Here is a 16085-nt window from a genome sequence, read left to right as displayed (position 1 = left end):
AGTGGGGGAAGGAGGGAGGCCGCCGGAGGGTAAGGAGAAAGTGGGGGGAGTACGTAGTAAAAGGAGAGGGAGGGCGCAGCGCCCCCCGGGCCGCTGGAGGACCTGGTGGCGATTCCGAACCCTGCTCCTGGGCAGAGGAGACTCTTGGGAAGGAGTGGCCGTGATAAGCAACTTCTTTAAGTTCTTTAGTTTCTTTGAAGCCCAGGAGCAGGTAGACTAGTTTAAAGCCCAGGAGCTACCGCCAGGAGATTTCCTAAAACCACCAACCAAAAAGAGTGTCCGCCCGTCGCCCCCGCCCTGGGCTCTGCGGGCAGGGGGGGCGGCAGCTCGGCCCGCGCAGTTCCGGGTACCGGCTCCGCCACACTTCCAGGAGAGGCGAGGCTTTTCTTCTAAAAACTCCACCCGACTCCTTTGATGCTCTTTCGTCTTACAGTGGAAAACTACAATAAAAAACGCAGAGCCGTGAAAATGAGATTAGAACCTTCCGGCTTCACTTCCTGGAGGCTTTTGGTCGGGGCTTGAAACAAGGAATCCTGGCAGCCCAGCCTTGTAAGTGCCTTTTCAGTCCGTTCACACCGGTGCTGATGCGTCCGTACTGTGTTCAGCAATATCAGACTTGGGACAGTGCATTGCAGGAACTTGACTTAATGATGACGTCTGCTTTGGTCAGTTAACATTGCCCCTCTTGATAACCTGAAGTAAATGCATACACGTTGCAAAAATATAGGGGGAGAGGGGTCTTTTTAACCCTGCCGTGACAGATAGACATGAAAATGTCCCCTAAAGCAGTGACAATATTGAAAGAATGGAAAATTATTTAGACCGTGTAATGCTAAAAAATAACTTCACAGGCCAGTACTAGCACGTTTATCATATCATGTAGTATATCAGGTCTTTTTGTGTGTGAGAGAGAAGTTCTGCTTGGAAACACAGCAGCTTGAACTCTTTAATAGCGAGAAGTCCCAGTTAGGAAATTTCCAAATGCGTTCATTATAAAGCAATATGGGGTGCTTCCTAAAACTGAAGTTCTTCCCCCAGAGTTTACACCATTTACCTTTAAAAGGAGCTCAAAGGCCGGAGAATCATAAATTTTTCATTGGTCTTTGCCAACTGAAGATCAAAACCCGAATGAGGCAACCCTGCAATGCTAATAGGCCCAGTTCAGTTTACACAAATTTGGCCTTCAGGCCACATCGGATAAATCTGTATAAAATCAAAAGACGATGTGATGTATTTTATCCAATTAAATCAGCAGTAGTGACAGTCAGTGTCTGTCTTCGTGTACGCAGGATGCAGACCCACACCTCTGGTCTGCACCATTTTCACTAAACAATATCACAGTTACTCTGAAGCTGTACTCCTGGGGTTTGCATGGTCCAGACCAGAGGCTGCAGGCTGCAGTTGGCAGCCCATCGGCCTGTCCTTGTTTTCCAGACCTGTTTGGCATTCAAGGTGTGTTTTTAAACTTTTGAATTAGTTATCTATATTTAAAAATCAGGGTGTTTCATACAGTAAGGTGGACTTTTGACTTCCTTTGAAACATGCCAAGACCCGACCGCCGGGCCTGCCGGAGCAGAGCAGCAGTGTTAGATGTGACAGTCTGCACCTCCTCTGTTGCCCTCTCCTCCCCACCCTGTGCACCTGAGTTTTCTAGTTCTGCCCCAAACAAACCACATTACCTAGCGCTCTGCTTTTTTTAAATTGTGATTATTAAAGTGATAGATGATTTAGATACTCTAGATTTAGGCCTAAACACTCATAATTAAAATCTCGATTTCCACAAATTCATCTTGACAGACTCAGCCAATCAGAAACTAACTCTATGTATGTTTCCTAAAAACAGGTGCCATGGAATGTCCCTGTCCCAGAGCACATGGCCTCAGGACTTAAACCTGGCTTGTACTCTCTGTAGGTATTTGCTATGCAAGATTAAGCACGTTCGTTACTGTCCTGGAACTTGTTTCCTTAAAAATAGATATAATAAATCTACCTCCTTGGATTACTATTAAATTATTATGTGTGAAAGCATCTTCAACAGTCCCTGGCCCACAGTTATCACCCTAAATATTAGCGTCCCTTACCCTTGAGATTTTACTTACTGATGTGAGTACTTGAGAGAGAATTCTGTATTATATCTTTTTACTTATTTACAAAACCCTCCTTAGTAGAATCCAAATTTTGATATGTAGGAGACTTACCTGGATACTTGTTTAAAAGGCCACTTTTTGGGATTCTCACCAGGATTTTGACTCAGGAAATCCCAAATGGGGCCCTGAGGGTTGACGTTTTACCATTTAATTCTCATGTCACATTGCAGTCTGGTAGAACAGACTGCATTATTTCCATGTTACGTGTAGGCACTTGGCATAGCATGCTTAGGTGTTCATTTGATAGTTGTGGAATTTAATTTCTTTTGACAAATAATGTCTTTTGAAACTTAGTTTATGTTCTTTCACCCATCAGATATTTATGGAGCAACTTCTGTGAGCCAGGCACTGTTCCAGAAGCTGGGGGTATGGCAGTGACCAAATTAAAAATCCCTGCCCACGTGGAACTTCTATTCTAGTCAGGGAAGAAAGGCCACATAAACAGCCTATTTTGAATTCCTGTGTATTGGATCGTTATCTGTACCCTGACATTTGCCATTTGCTGCAATCTTGTTTGTTCTGCCAGGTGTACTTCTTTCCCAACCCTGGGCTGCATAACCCTTAGTCAGTGGCGATTCTATCAGCGACTGAGTGCTCTGCTGTTATCCAGATGCATTTGGAAACAAACGTCCGCATCTCCTGTAGGCTTTACCCAAGGTTAACCACTCATTTCCAAAAGCCATAAGTGTCCACAACAGGCTTTTAAAAATGCAACTTGTATATATATTCTCTTCTTACAGAATATTAGGCTTGATAGAAGTTGTGACTCCGCTCTCATTTGTTTTGTTCTGTTATTCTATAGCTTTTCTTTTTCAGCTTTTTAGCTGTTATGTCAAATATAAAACAACTCTAACTACTTTGCATTCATATTCCATAAGTTACTTTGAGTAGTACTTTAAATAATTTATCAGTAAAAGATAATCTTATCTTTAAATATATGCTTTTTTAGGTATATTTTGTTGCATTATTGAGCTCTTTGTATTTTTCTGGACACAATACTCATTCTAGAGAAATATTAGAAGTCTGATTTGATACTAAAAATGAGAGGGGATTTCAGTATTCCAAATATTCTTCAAAGTGGATTACATCTGAGAATTCAGGTACAGAAATATAATTTAATTTCTTCTTTAAAAAGGCAACATTTTGTGAAAATGCCTCAAAATGTATTATTTCTATTTCTTTTCATGGGTATATTTGTATATTTGACCTCTACCTGCTATCATCATCTTTGGCTCCTAGTTGCATACTTTTTATCATTTCCCAAGTCCATTTGACTTCCTGTTAAGAAAAATGAACTGGGTTAACGGAAAGTCTTTGGGAAACAAAACACCAAGGATTTCACTTTGTCCTGTGATGCACTTTGTAGAAGACATATCTGTTTTTAATCAGACAGCTGGTAAACATACAAGTAGAATTAAGTATGGTTGGATCACGGACACTCATGCTAACAAGTGGGCAAGATTCTGTGCTTAGCAGAAGTTTAAACTGCCGCATCGGAACTTAACTGGAGAATGTGTACATAGACAACCTTTGAAAGTGGCCATTTAATTGATGGACCTACCCAAAAGAGCAGCTGGAATTTTAAAACCATAAGATCTGGCTATTCTCATATGATGAGAATTGAGACCTCATGATGTTAACACACAGTGCAATCAGAACCCAAGGTTACGTAGAGAACCTGAAAAAGAAAGAAATCATATGCTCCATTCCTTTCTACTTCTTTTTTCCACCTAGGGGGTTGATATGGGTGGTGGCATAAGGATGAAAATTTTGAACCTGAGCCTATGAAAAGCCACAGTAATAATTGTAAGAAAGCCACTTCTGTTTTAATTGATGTTTCCCCCCACTGAACTGACTTAGTGATTGAAATACCTGAAACATACCCCATAACTTGGGTGTCTTTACTTTAGGCCCAAGGTGGAGACATAGGAGGGGAGGTGTAAGGGGCTCAGATGGCATCAGTAAAGGAAACAAACAAAAGCAGATTTCACAAGTCAAAAAGAAGCAGCTTCTTCAGCTCTCATTTTTGCTGCATCTTTTATCATGCCTAGGCTTTTCTTCTCATTGGTAACATTTTCATGCCCCGTCCCAATACCTCTCCAGTAAGATCTTTAACAGGCAGGATGGGACTTCTGCACTTCCCTTTAGTAACTGGTGACACAGTTCCTCTTGTACTACAGATACATGCAGATTTGGTCACTCTTCTGCTTTTATGATATTATTTTAGAAATCAAGCTGTTAAAAGCTGTGTTTGAACACATTTTTTAAAAATAAGAACTTTAAATACGCTTAAAAAGCTTAAGCTTATGCTTTTAAATAACTGGAACCAGTGTCTTTTTCATATCTAAAATCTACAGAAATTGTTATCAGCCTACCCTCTTTTACTTTCAACTTGTAAAGAAAGTCCCCCTCGTAAGTTCCCTTTTGTACATCCAGTGGGACCAGCTCTTGTGATGCCTGTCATTTCTAGGAGACCCATGTACCTCAGTAAGCAACATTCACTCACCATGTTGCCAAGAATTCTAGAGGTTTCTTCTCTAGTCATGGTCGCAGCCAATGTCTTCATGATAGATATGTTTTTATTTCATTTTTTGGGGGGGAGCTAAGACTTTTCTGGTCAACTTATTAAACTTTTGACTATCTAGAATTTAATTTGTTCAATAAAGTTGCCAAAGAAACCCACAAATGACGTAAACGACATAGGCTGACTGGGGAAGGTGAGCTACTCTTGTTAGTCGGGGGAATATGTGAATTGTTTTGTTGTTGTGGAAGGTGAGGGCTGGCTGGTGCAGGTAGAATGCAATCAGGAAACTCAGCAGGCTCAGAGAGGAGTCACACAACTGTCCAGAGAGGGAGCTAGAAACAGATCGGATAGTTAAGGGAACTAGAATTGTTTAACCTGCAAAGGGTAAAGGAGGGGAAAGATTATTTTACTGATACAAAGGAAATATGAATTTCAACCACAGCTGAACATAAAAAGAGCAGACTTTTGATTTAGAATCAGTAGTTGCCATGAGTTGATTAATAAACCCTCAATTGTCTAACACTTGGTCCACAGTATAAGCATCAAGATAAAGACTGAAAAAGTGTCAGCTTTTTCAAAAGTATTTCGAAAGTCAGCTTTCACCCAAACAAGAAAATTTTAAAGATGTCAAGTGGGCTTCAATGTTGGTTTTGACACCCTCCGGCTTTTTTCTCACAGTGGCCATGCTGGCCGAGGGGGTGGGGCCGCGTGGTCATGAGGGCAGAGACCTACTGCATGAAATCAACTTGAAAAGCCTGAGGTATCTTTCAAATAGATTTTTCTAGCTTAATAATAACCAACTATTGATTTATCATGAGATAAATTTTCTACAAACTTTTTTGAATATATTTTTATTTTTACCTGGTTGAGTTGGGGCAGTGAGGAAAATCTAAGTGATTTGCCCCTTAATCTAAACGTTGGCCATTTAGAAACACAATGTGAGACAATTCCAAAATGAATAAACATCTCCTGCTGTTTAAATAGCCAACCTTCCAGCTGATTAAGAAACTGCCCAAGCAGGTCTTCTGAGTCACCAGTCACTGTATGATTCTGGACATGTTGCTGATCTCTCTTTGGGCTTATGTGAAGTTAATATTTTTTTCTCTCACCAACTCACAGTGGTGCCTTGGGGACGGAAAAAAAAATAAATGTGGCAAAGTCCACTGCAGGGTTTTAAAATGCCACAGGAAAAAAAAAAATCAGGTAAAAACATCTTTTGTGAAATGTAGCCGTCATGTGAAAGACACATGGCACGCAGTCTTCTTGGCTCAGAGACAAAAATATCTGTCTGTCTGTAATTCAAAACCAAAGGTGGAAGGATATTGTGGAAGGTTTTAAGAAAGGAAGTAGAGTGTCCTTTTTAGCCCGACAAGGCAGGTCCTGTTCTTTTCTGATGTCTGTGGGAAGAAAATGTGGTCACATAAAGTTTTATTGCTGATACTGACATAAAGGCTCCTTAGTGCCCCCACCCCAAAAACACATCTTCAGATGTGATTTCAGACTCTAAAAGTGAGCGGGACTGAGCTTTCTTCAAGAAAGCTGTGATTACTGGTGCAATTGCAGGCTTTGGGAGGGTGCCCTTTGCTGTGTCTTTTGTCCATTCTCAACTGTTGCTCCTTCCTTGAAATACACATATTCATGCCCTGCAGGGTCTCTGGGCAGCACTGACACACGCACCCTCTGCTGCTCTGCCTCTCCCTACCAGGGGGCCCCAGGCACAGAGTAGCTTTGCAGCACATGGCTGTCTGAGAAGCCATGTTTCCAACAGCATACACTAAAGCATCTCCTACCACTTAATGGACAAATTTAATCCAAAGTCAGGCTGGCTGGGATTCTAATGACAGGGAGGCAAGGCGATTCCTTCATAAAGGAGGAAATTGTCTAAAATGTGATCAAGCAAACTTAAGTGTTATTTTTTTCTTGATGGGAAACACCATACAACATACAACCTCACTATGGCAGGAAACTTGGAAATGGGCCTTGGTATAGGTGTGCCCTAAAGAGGTGAGGTGCCACAAGCAGCTGGTCAGCTGGCCCTGCAGTGAGCAAATGATGTACGCTGGCATCTCTGAAAAGCATAGCCTTCTGTAGGAAGTAGAGGTGCACTCCCGGGTCACCCACTCAAGTTCAAAAGATGCCCCTTCAGACATGGAAATAGACTTTGCAGTGGCCACCAGAAGTGAATGGAAAGTTTGAAAAGGTGTTTGGGTTTTTGTTTGGCTGGTTGGTTGGTTTTCTGGTCACTGAAATAGCCCCCAGTTCATCACGTTTAGGGTACACAGCTTTAGAAAGCAAAAACGCCTGCTCCTCGATCAACGTGCTCTTCTTTTCCCATGGAAGGTTTGAAGAATCAGAAATTCTGTTTGCTGCTGCTTTCATTATTTGTCCAACAAATTTTACTGAGCACCTACTATGTCCCAAGCCTGTACTTACTGCTGGAAATGCAAACATAAAGGAGACCCAAATCCTGCCTTTGGTTCTGCAGCCCTTACCCCATTGTAGGTTCTGCAGGTAGGGTGTTAGGCTAATTCACCCAATTGGACCACCTATTCCAAACAGCCAAATTAGAGACAAGTGATTTCTTGAACTTACCAATAACCAATTCTTGCTAAAAACGCTATGTCTGGATGTAACAGAGATTCCCATGACCTATTTCAAAGACTTTAAAAATACACTTGGCAAACAAAAGTAAAATAATGCCCTTTTTTATTCTAAAATGAGGTGATGTTGCTGGGCACGCCTGTTTTGGGGGGGGTTTTTGTGGATGTCTACACTAGCAGAGCAGAAAAGGTGCGGGTAAGGGGAAACTTGTTGGGTTCCTTCAGTTCAATCATCTTAGAATCATAATCCCTCTTCACTGCATTTGAGAGGCTTACAAGGTCATCGGCCACAAGAGGCCAAGGAGGCAACTCCAACTGTCACGGTTTCATGCAGACTCAGTGTAATCAGGCTTGTTTTTTTAGAAGGGGAAAAGCAGCACAGATAATGAGATTGGACACAGCCTGGATATGGGGGCAAAAGTCCAGTCTCAGAATGACCCCTCTGATACTTACTGTGTGCTCTGACCCAGTCACCTTACCTCTTTGGGCCCCAGTTTCCGCACTTGTGAAAGCATTGTACTAGAGGCCATCTGAAGTCCCTGCTAATTCTCACATTCTATTCTGTGATAAAGGTGGCATCGTGCAGTATGTTTTGTAATTTTAATTCATTGATTAGGTATTTCATCAGTTACCAAAGTTGCTTTAATGCTATGCTTAGAATAATTATGGTGAGGCTTCTGGATTAATAATGAACTAAAATAGATGGGCCATTTCACACCTCTAGTAGTTCTCGCCTTTCCAACTTTCTTAACGGGAGAACAAATAAGCAGTAAACAGCAATGAACTAATTCACGGGCAAAGATTATTTTTGGCAATTAGAAAAGTTGGACACTTCTCTGTTTATATTGTACATACCCATTATATACATAAATATGTGTATATGTTTATGAATATGTATACTCCCAAATAAAATGATATCTACCATTTATAATGTTTATTGAGTACATGCTATGTTCCAAGCACTCTTGAAGACTTTATTTACATTATCAGTAACTTCTTTTCATTAATCTCTTCTATTTGCAGTCATAACACCTACAATTGATTTCTCAAAATGTGGAGGTTTATAGCCGTGACTGGTATGGCTCAGTAGATTGAGTGCTGGCCTGTGAACCTAAACATTGCAGGTTCAATTCCCAGTCGGAGTACTTGCCTGGGTTGCAGGCCAGGCGCCTGGTTGGGGGCGCACAAGAGGCAACTGATTGATGTGTCTCTCACACATTAATGTTTCTCTCCCTCTCTTTCTCCCTCTCTTCCCCTCTCTAAAAATAATTAAAGAAAGAAAAAGTATTTTTCTAAAAATGTGGAGGTTTACAAAGTTTATTGCAAACATCTTGTCTGACAGGTGTAACTGTCAGAGTGTAAAGAAACAATATTTCATAAAAAGGGCTCTCAAGATGCCTGACCTTTTGGTGAAGGCCTCTCTGGAAATACATACATTTCACATGCTTATGTCTGGGGGTTAGAAGTTCTGCCTCAGAACACTCTCCTATTCTGGAGAGAGAGGAAAATCCATGGCAGTTATGGAGAGTGAAAGACACTCCCATCTCTAGTGAGATCAGGAAGATAATCTCTGTAAGTCTACAGGATAATTCCCTGGCAATGAGAATTCAATTTGGTAAGTTTCTATAACATTTGAGCTCCAAGTTCTAGACACAGGTTATACAATAGATTTTCATGTAACTGAAAATTCAGGAATGGCTCTTCCTGTGTGGACCATCCCAGACCCATACTAGCACTTTACTGGAATGTCACCAGATCACTCATTTGTATATTCTTTGCTCATGCTGCATTCCCAAAGCAGTGAGGAAACATTCAGAACATAAGGGATGTGTCATAGTATGGTGATTCTAAGTCTACATGTTTTCCCCAAATGTACAAATATAAAATAAGCTGTGTTCGACTCATATGCTTGTCTATGGAAAACAGAAATAAAAAGTGTTGATTTTGGCCACAACAGAAATTATTCTCTTGCTTAGTGGCTTTTGCATATCCTTTAGCTAAACCAAACATGTAGCCTCTCTCTGTACAGCATCTGTATTTAATACAACAGTGAGTTTCTCACTGCCATTGTCCCTTCTCCCTCTTTTTTAATGACTCTCTTGTTAAATAAGAAATGGGTAATACTGTCAACTCCCCAATAGCACCAGTGTTCGTTGCTGTTTCATAAGTAATTCAGGTAAGCAACTGAAGCATAAAGAAACTAAATTATTTATTGCTGTATTCTCCTCTACCAGAGATCACTGTAATCTTCAATATTTATGCCTTTCTTACAAGGGTAAGGTTGGAAAATTGTAATCAGTGGGTTAAACTGATAAACAATTATGGCATTTTTTCAGGCGAATAGTCGATTCTGATTTTACTATCAAACCAAAATAATGCCTTGCTTAGTGCATGCATCATCTAAATATTTATCTAAGTATATGTTTATGTATTCCTAAATGTTGTAATAACTTCTTTAAATTACTCTCCTTTAGGGTCATAAGCAGTTTGATTTAGTTCTCCTAAGTCAAGTGAAGCTTACCAATCCCCAATTCAGTGACTGGTGTGGCGTGGGCAAGACAGGCAGGACCCAGCAATGAAAACCAGCTGTCAGAACCCAACCTAGTCCCAAAACTGAGTCCCAGGTTCCAGGAGATCCCTCAGTTCCTGGCAACCCAGGATTCTGAGTCACCCTGACAATGCAGTGAATAGCTCATGGGATGTTGGGGTAAACTGGCTAGGGTTCAAACCCTCTCTGTGATTTCATGCTGTGTAGTCTTGAGCAGGTTACTTAATCTCTCTGAACCTGCTACCCTATCTACAATTGGGACTGATTCTACCTTGAGGGGTGGTTGTAAGGATTAGGGAGATTGTGCACAGAAAGAGTCTCACATCCAATAGATACACACTAAATACTAGTTCCCTTCTGACCATTTTGACCATTATAAGCTATTTTTTTAAACATAATCTTCAGCTAAAATTCCTTTTTAAATAAAACAATCAAAAGGGAAAAATAAAAATACCTTTCTTATGCTCTCCATTTTGTAATGATACCATTTCTTTGTGTGTTACAAACACATACCCTAATAAATAACTCTTCTACAGTAGAGTTATTTATTAGGGTAGCTCTGCTTCCTCTGAGCTACAGAGGAAGTAGCTCATACACATAAAATTGCCTGGTTTTCTACTTGATAACTGTTTTGTTTTACACGTAAGCACTGGGAGACACGTGGTTGTTAATTCTGACTACAGAGACATCCCAGAAAGGTTTGCTCTGCCCAGGTAGTGAAAGGGGCTCATGAAGGCCCAGGTCCATGGCCAGATGCATAACTCCTGGGGTGCAGGGCCTTTTTCTAATCTAGCATTTCATGCCTCTAATGGAAAATGTTGACAGGAAGTTGATGGAAGCTGAGTGCTACCTCACTCATGATTCATCCGATGGGTCAGTATGACCAAAGTACTAAGTGGACTGACATGCTCATTAATTTTTAAAGAGGTTAATAATACATAGCCGGTAGTGTACAAATCCAATAGCTACCTACATGCCTTCAGAGGTCCCAGGATGAGATCAAAGAGATGACACAACATTAATCTCATTCCAATGATCAGCATTTTGATTTAACATTCAGTTGGTTAGCAAATGTGCAGGACAGAATTAAGTGATGTGTTCTCCTGTAATCAGTTCTAATCCAAATTACACTTAAAACCCTAGCTGGTCCCTCACAAATTCAACTTCTTTTAGGCTGCAGATATAGGAGCTTGAGAAATCTTTTTTTTTTTTTTTTAACTAAATGAACTGGTGAAGTCAATCCAAAATGATCAGCATTTTTATTTAATATCCAGATTAGCAAATGTGTAGGATGAAATTAAGTAATGTGACTTCTGTGGTAATGTATCATCTAAAAGATTTCAAATATCCACACAATCATAGCTGATTCCTAAAAAATTCAATTCTTGAATTTTTCACTTGTGGCTGTGGCCATATGATTATATTGAATGAAACTCTTTACTGAATTAATTGGTCAAATCAGTCACAACATAAATTCAGTGAAAAAATAAGTCCAATTGATTGGCTGAATTGAATGGCTAATGCAGCAAAGTTAAGTCAAACGATATGCTTGGGATACATACTGCTTTAATTTTATTTAAACTATAGATGTCTGTTTGCCTTTTGGATAAGGACAACACCAAAAAGCACAGATTTCCAAACTTAGCTGTCCACTAGAATCACCTGGGAAGCGTTTAAAACTTCCAAAGCCCTGCCTACAGCCCTGATCATTTAAATCAGAATCTCTGGAGACCAGGTGACGCCAGTTTTCAGACAAGCTTGGGAACCACTGACATCAAGTTCAAATAATTAGGAATGAAGCTGCTATGGAAGTTTAAGTGGGAGGAGAAAAGAAAGTGACTTTGTAGTAATAAAATGGTAATTTTGCAAGCTAATTATTTCTTATATAGTTATTATATAAAAAGTGATAGCTGCCCTGGCTGGGGGGCTTAGTTGTTTGGAGCGTCATCCATATACGCCAAGGTTGTGGGTTTGATCCTGGGTCAGGGCACGTACAAGAATCAACCAAGGAATGCATAAATAAGTGGAACAATTGGATGTCTCTGTCTGTCTCTCCTTCTCCTTCTTTAAAATCAATAAGTAAATATTTAAAAAATTTTAAAATAATAGCTGACTATTGAGTTCTAACTAAGTACCAAGCATTGTGCCAGCATTTTATGTGGATTATTTTATTAAATTCTCATAGATGTAATTACTATGCCCATTTTACAGATGTGGAAACTGAGGCTCAGGAGGTTAAATGCTTGCCCAAGGACACCCAACCAGCAAATGGTCAAGTTGAGAGCTGCTACAAAGTAGTGTGACCACAAAGCCTGTGCTTGAGTTGTTTTTGAAAACCAGTGACTTAAAATTGAGAACTGCTTTAGGTCTTTGCACTTCGTTGTCTTATCTCTTTCAGGCTCTGGTTTATTTTACTTTTGTTTGTTTAGGATGCCAAGGCCTCTCCAAACAGCACACAAAAGCAACTTCTGACGCCCTGGGAAGTTAGGTAGGCCTGGCTTTATGGTTTTAATAGGCAGAGGAGTTAATATTCTACATGAAGATATTCTCTCTCAGGGGAGGTTCTGGCCGACAAAGCACTCAGCAAAAAGGAAGCCTGAGACAAAACACGCACCTGGAATAAACGGAAATATTTGCTAAAGCATGTTGAAAATTTAGTTGAAAAAGAGTCAGAATATAGACCGGGCTGGTGTGGCTCAGTGGCTTGAGCGCCAGCCTGGGAACCAAAAGGTCGCCAATTTGATTCCCAGTCAGGGCACATGCTTGGGTTGCAGGCCAGGTCCCCGGTTGGGGGCGTGCAAGGGGTGATGTCTCTCTGACACATCTATTATGTTTCTCTCCCTCTTTTTCTCCTTCCCTTTCCATCTCTTTAAAGATAAATAAAATCTTTAAAAAAACTTTTATTAAAAAAAAAAGTCAGAATGTAATAGTGCTTCCTGTTTACTGCAAGTCTTATTTCGTAAAATCTTCAGTGTTGACCTGCAAACATGTATGGATTTGTTTAAAAGATTTTTTTAGGTAAGTACCTTAAGTAACATGTGTTAAATACCAGCAGAATTTTTAACATTTAGATTATAAACATTAACCTTTTTGGTTGCATAGCAAAACACAAAATGAAACAAAAAGAAGACAGAAAGATGAAAATACAATATAAAGTCAGTTATTGGCAGATGTTACCTGTGACGATTACAGTGCTGTATTTGTCAGTATTTGCTCATTTCTGGGTTGTGTTTTGTCTCTTCTCCACACGTAAAAGCTGAGAGAGGAGCTAAACCTGCCCTGAGATGCTCCCTCATGGCCAGGGCCAACAACCAGTAGCGGTGTTTTGTCCAACCCACTTACCTCAGGACAGCAGTTTCCTTTTGCAGCAGCACTCACCTCGGCACCCTGCAGGGCAATTGCCCATTTGAGACTGGATCTACAGCCACCTGCCAGGCTACACTGGCCTTGCCAGGGACCAGAACTCCCCTCCAGTACCCGGCAGAGCCCAGGGGGGAGCACATCCATGTCCCCATGCAAGGGTAGGTCCAAAAGGGCCAAGCGTCTTTCCCCAGCTCAGTGCTGCCAGTGGCGATGTTGAGGGCGGTATCTCGTCTTCAGGCAGAGCTGCAAATCCATGAGAAAACACCAACCTTCCAGAAGGGTGAAGGCCCTGGACTCTGAATCTGCTGTGTCTGAAACGTCACCTTTCCCACTTCCCTTTGGGGAGAACCGGGGCTGTGCCTGGCTGACCCCATCCCTGTTCCGTGTGCGGCAGAAGCAGGGGCTGGATTTTAATCTCTTTTTAGGCTTTCTTCCTTAGACAAATTTCCCGTGGCACTCTATAAATAATACTTTTACTCTGAAGTGTAGGAATGTGGCCAAAGAGAATGTGAGTCTCAGAACTAGCAGAAAGCTCAGGAGAAAAATATTTTAAGGAGCTAAAGTGAAGGGACCGAACACGTGCTGAGGGAAAGGCCATGCCCCAGGAACACAGAGGGCTGCATTGGAGTCCTGGTTCTCGGTTTGACTGCTCTGCCCAAAGTCATGTACCCACTTCACCTTGGACAGAAGAGGTAATTATTAGCACTTACCAACCTTGGAGGCTGCCTGAAGATGTGTCGAAAAACACTTAAGGCACACATTCTTCTCCTCCCTTCCATCATTACGTGTGCACAAGTTGGAAAACCAAAGCCGTAATTTGCACTAGTGCGCTGGCCTGTCATCGAAGCTTCTGCTAGGCTACTCACTAGGGCTCGAGGAGCCCGTGGCAGGCCTGGCTCCCGCAGCGGCAGCAGCTGGCTCGCTTCCCGGGCAGCCACCTCCAGCTGCAGCTGTCGGGGCTATTTGCAGCTCTCCACATCCTGAGGGCTGGATACAGAGCCTCTGCTGGGAGGGTGTTGAGTGAGACACACACACAGGGATCGGTGGATAAGGAGAACAGGCTGGGCCTCCCAGGATCGTGGAAAGGGTCCCGAGGAACTTCCGCTGGGGCTGCCCCAGGGGAAGCTAAATATGAGCCCGCCACCAATTGTCCTAGCCAACTGAAACAGAGTAAGCAGGCGGAAGTCCTAATAAAGTTCGAAAATGGATGAACTTCCTGTTAGCTCCTCAGAGAGGCCCTTCCCGACTGCCTGGGTAGCCCACCTCCTCACTCACCCTCTGTCACGTCACATTATGTCTTCGTGGCTCTTAGCATCTGAAATTATCTTTCTCTGGTGTTTTGTTGGCTTGCTCACTGTCTTCTCCATGACACTATAAGCTCATGGAAATGCTGTGAGGGGGGCCTTGGTCTATGTTGTTTGACTCTGGGTCTCCCGTGCCAAGCATGGTGCCTGACTCATTTGTGTTGTACGGATCCCACTACCAGGCTGCGCCTACTCCTTGGATTTCTTGACTTGACCTCCACCTAACCTGTGAAGAGAAATTGGATTTATTTGGGGTCAGGAAATTTATTCATTCTCCCTGGGTTTATATGTTTTTCCAACCCACTGTGTGGGATCCAGCTAAAAAATGTTAGTGGTCTTTGCAGTTTCTCTGTGTGATGTATTCCACTTGTCACTATTTAATGTAATAATCTCATGTCATGTAAAGAAGGTTAAATTACAGGATAACTGGAAACTCACAGTAATATTCTCTTAAGCACAATCACTTGGAGGATGATTTTCACCTAAAACTTGGTTGAAATACATTTGAGAAAGACTCAGTTCAATTCAGCAAATTTGACTTAGTGCCAGGTCCAATGTAGTCTAGTGTCTTTAATAAGAATTCAGAAGATTCTTATTAAAGGAAGATAGATTTCTTTCCTTTATGTATTAGGAACATTTAATGACATTAATGAAATTACTTTTATGTATTAATGGAACTGAAAGAGTCTTAACTATAAAAAAAAAAAGTGTTCTCCAAAATATAACCAGAGACATTGAAGTTAAGAACAATCTAACAATAGCCGGGGTGGGGGGGGGGGCAGTGGGAAGAGGGGATTACAGGAACTACTGTAAAGGACACATGGACAAAACCAAGGGGGAGGGTGGAGGTGGGGGAGGGAGGTGGGTTCAGCTGGGGTGGGGTGGAGGGATGGGGAAAAAAGGCATACAACTGTAATTGAATAACAATAAAAATTAAAAAAAAAAAGTGTTCTCTAAACCTGAATATTTTATACTCGAAGAAAATCAGGTGAAAAGAAAAAGCTTATCAAAGTGACAATTATTTCTGATAATGATACGCACATCTGGAGATATTGTAAAAAATTATGATATTGCCTGGACATATTAGTGTCCATTCTTCCAAAGATCTCAGAGCCCATAACTTACCTCACTATAATTATAACGAAACATCCCCATATTTTGCTAGCATTATCTCAGGCAACTGGGTGATAGGGTATGTCAACCTAAATTTCTAAAAATGACTTATATCCTATTTAGTATTGGAAACAACATGTTAGAATTTGTAGTTTGCTGTGGTGTAGAAAATGAATTTATTTCTGAAGCCCTTACTTATGAGCAGCTGCTCAGGTAGTCCAGCAGTCAAAGACAGGAGTGGTCCCAGCCCTCCTGGAACTGACAGCCCTGCTAGAAAAGCATAACCACACCATTTGAACGGAGTTGCAAACAATTGTGTAATTTGAATTGCATTTTGACTCCCTCCCTTTTTCTTAAAAGAAAGTAGAAAACAGAAATCTTGTGGAAAAAGACTTGGCTTGAAGGTAATGTGCCTGGAGATATGGGACTGGGAATCCAACACTGCTGCCTACAGATTTTTGGAGACTAAAAGAGAATTTGGTTGTG

The 16085-nt window shown here is 41.3% G+C and overlaps 1 long non-coding RNA gene across 5 annotated transcripts; it reads left to right on the top strand.

Moving 5' to 3' along the window:
* Positions 1 to 8202, top strand: LOC123478762 (uncharacterized). 5 transcript variants are annotated; one of them, XR_008426084.2, is made up of 4 exons: positions 1 to 29; positions 434 to 549; positions 1844 to 1908; positions 2464 to 8202. It is a non-coding gene; the product is annotated as an uncharacterized lncRNA (long non-coding RNA). The 5 variants fall into 5 exon arrangements; XR_008426083.2 differs by lacking the exon at positions 1 to 29 and adding an exon at positions 1342 to 1452 and having other exon boundaries at positions 40 to 549; positions 2674 to 8202; XR_008426082.2 differs by lacking the exon at positions 1 to 29 and adding an exon at positions 1342 to 1452 and having other exon boundaries at positions 40 to 549.
* Positions 8203 to 16085: the final 7883 nt, after the last annotated feature.

This window comes from Desmodus rotundus, unplaced genomic scaffold, assembly GCF_022682495.2.
Source record: "Desmodus rotundus isolate HL8 unplaced genomic scaffold, HLdesRot8A.1 manual_scaffold_450, whole genome shotgun sequence".
Lineage (NCBI taxonomy): Eukaryota > Metazoa > Chordata > Mammalia > Chiroptera > Phyllostomidae > Desmodus > Desmodus rotundus.
The sequence above is the reverse complement of the archived record's forward strand: the minus strand, read 5'-3'. Positions and strand labels throughout refer to the sequence as shown.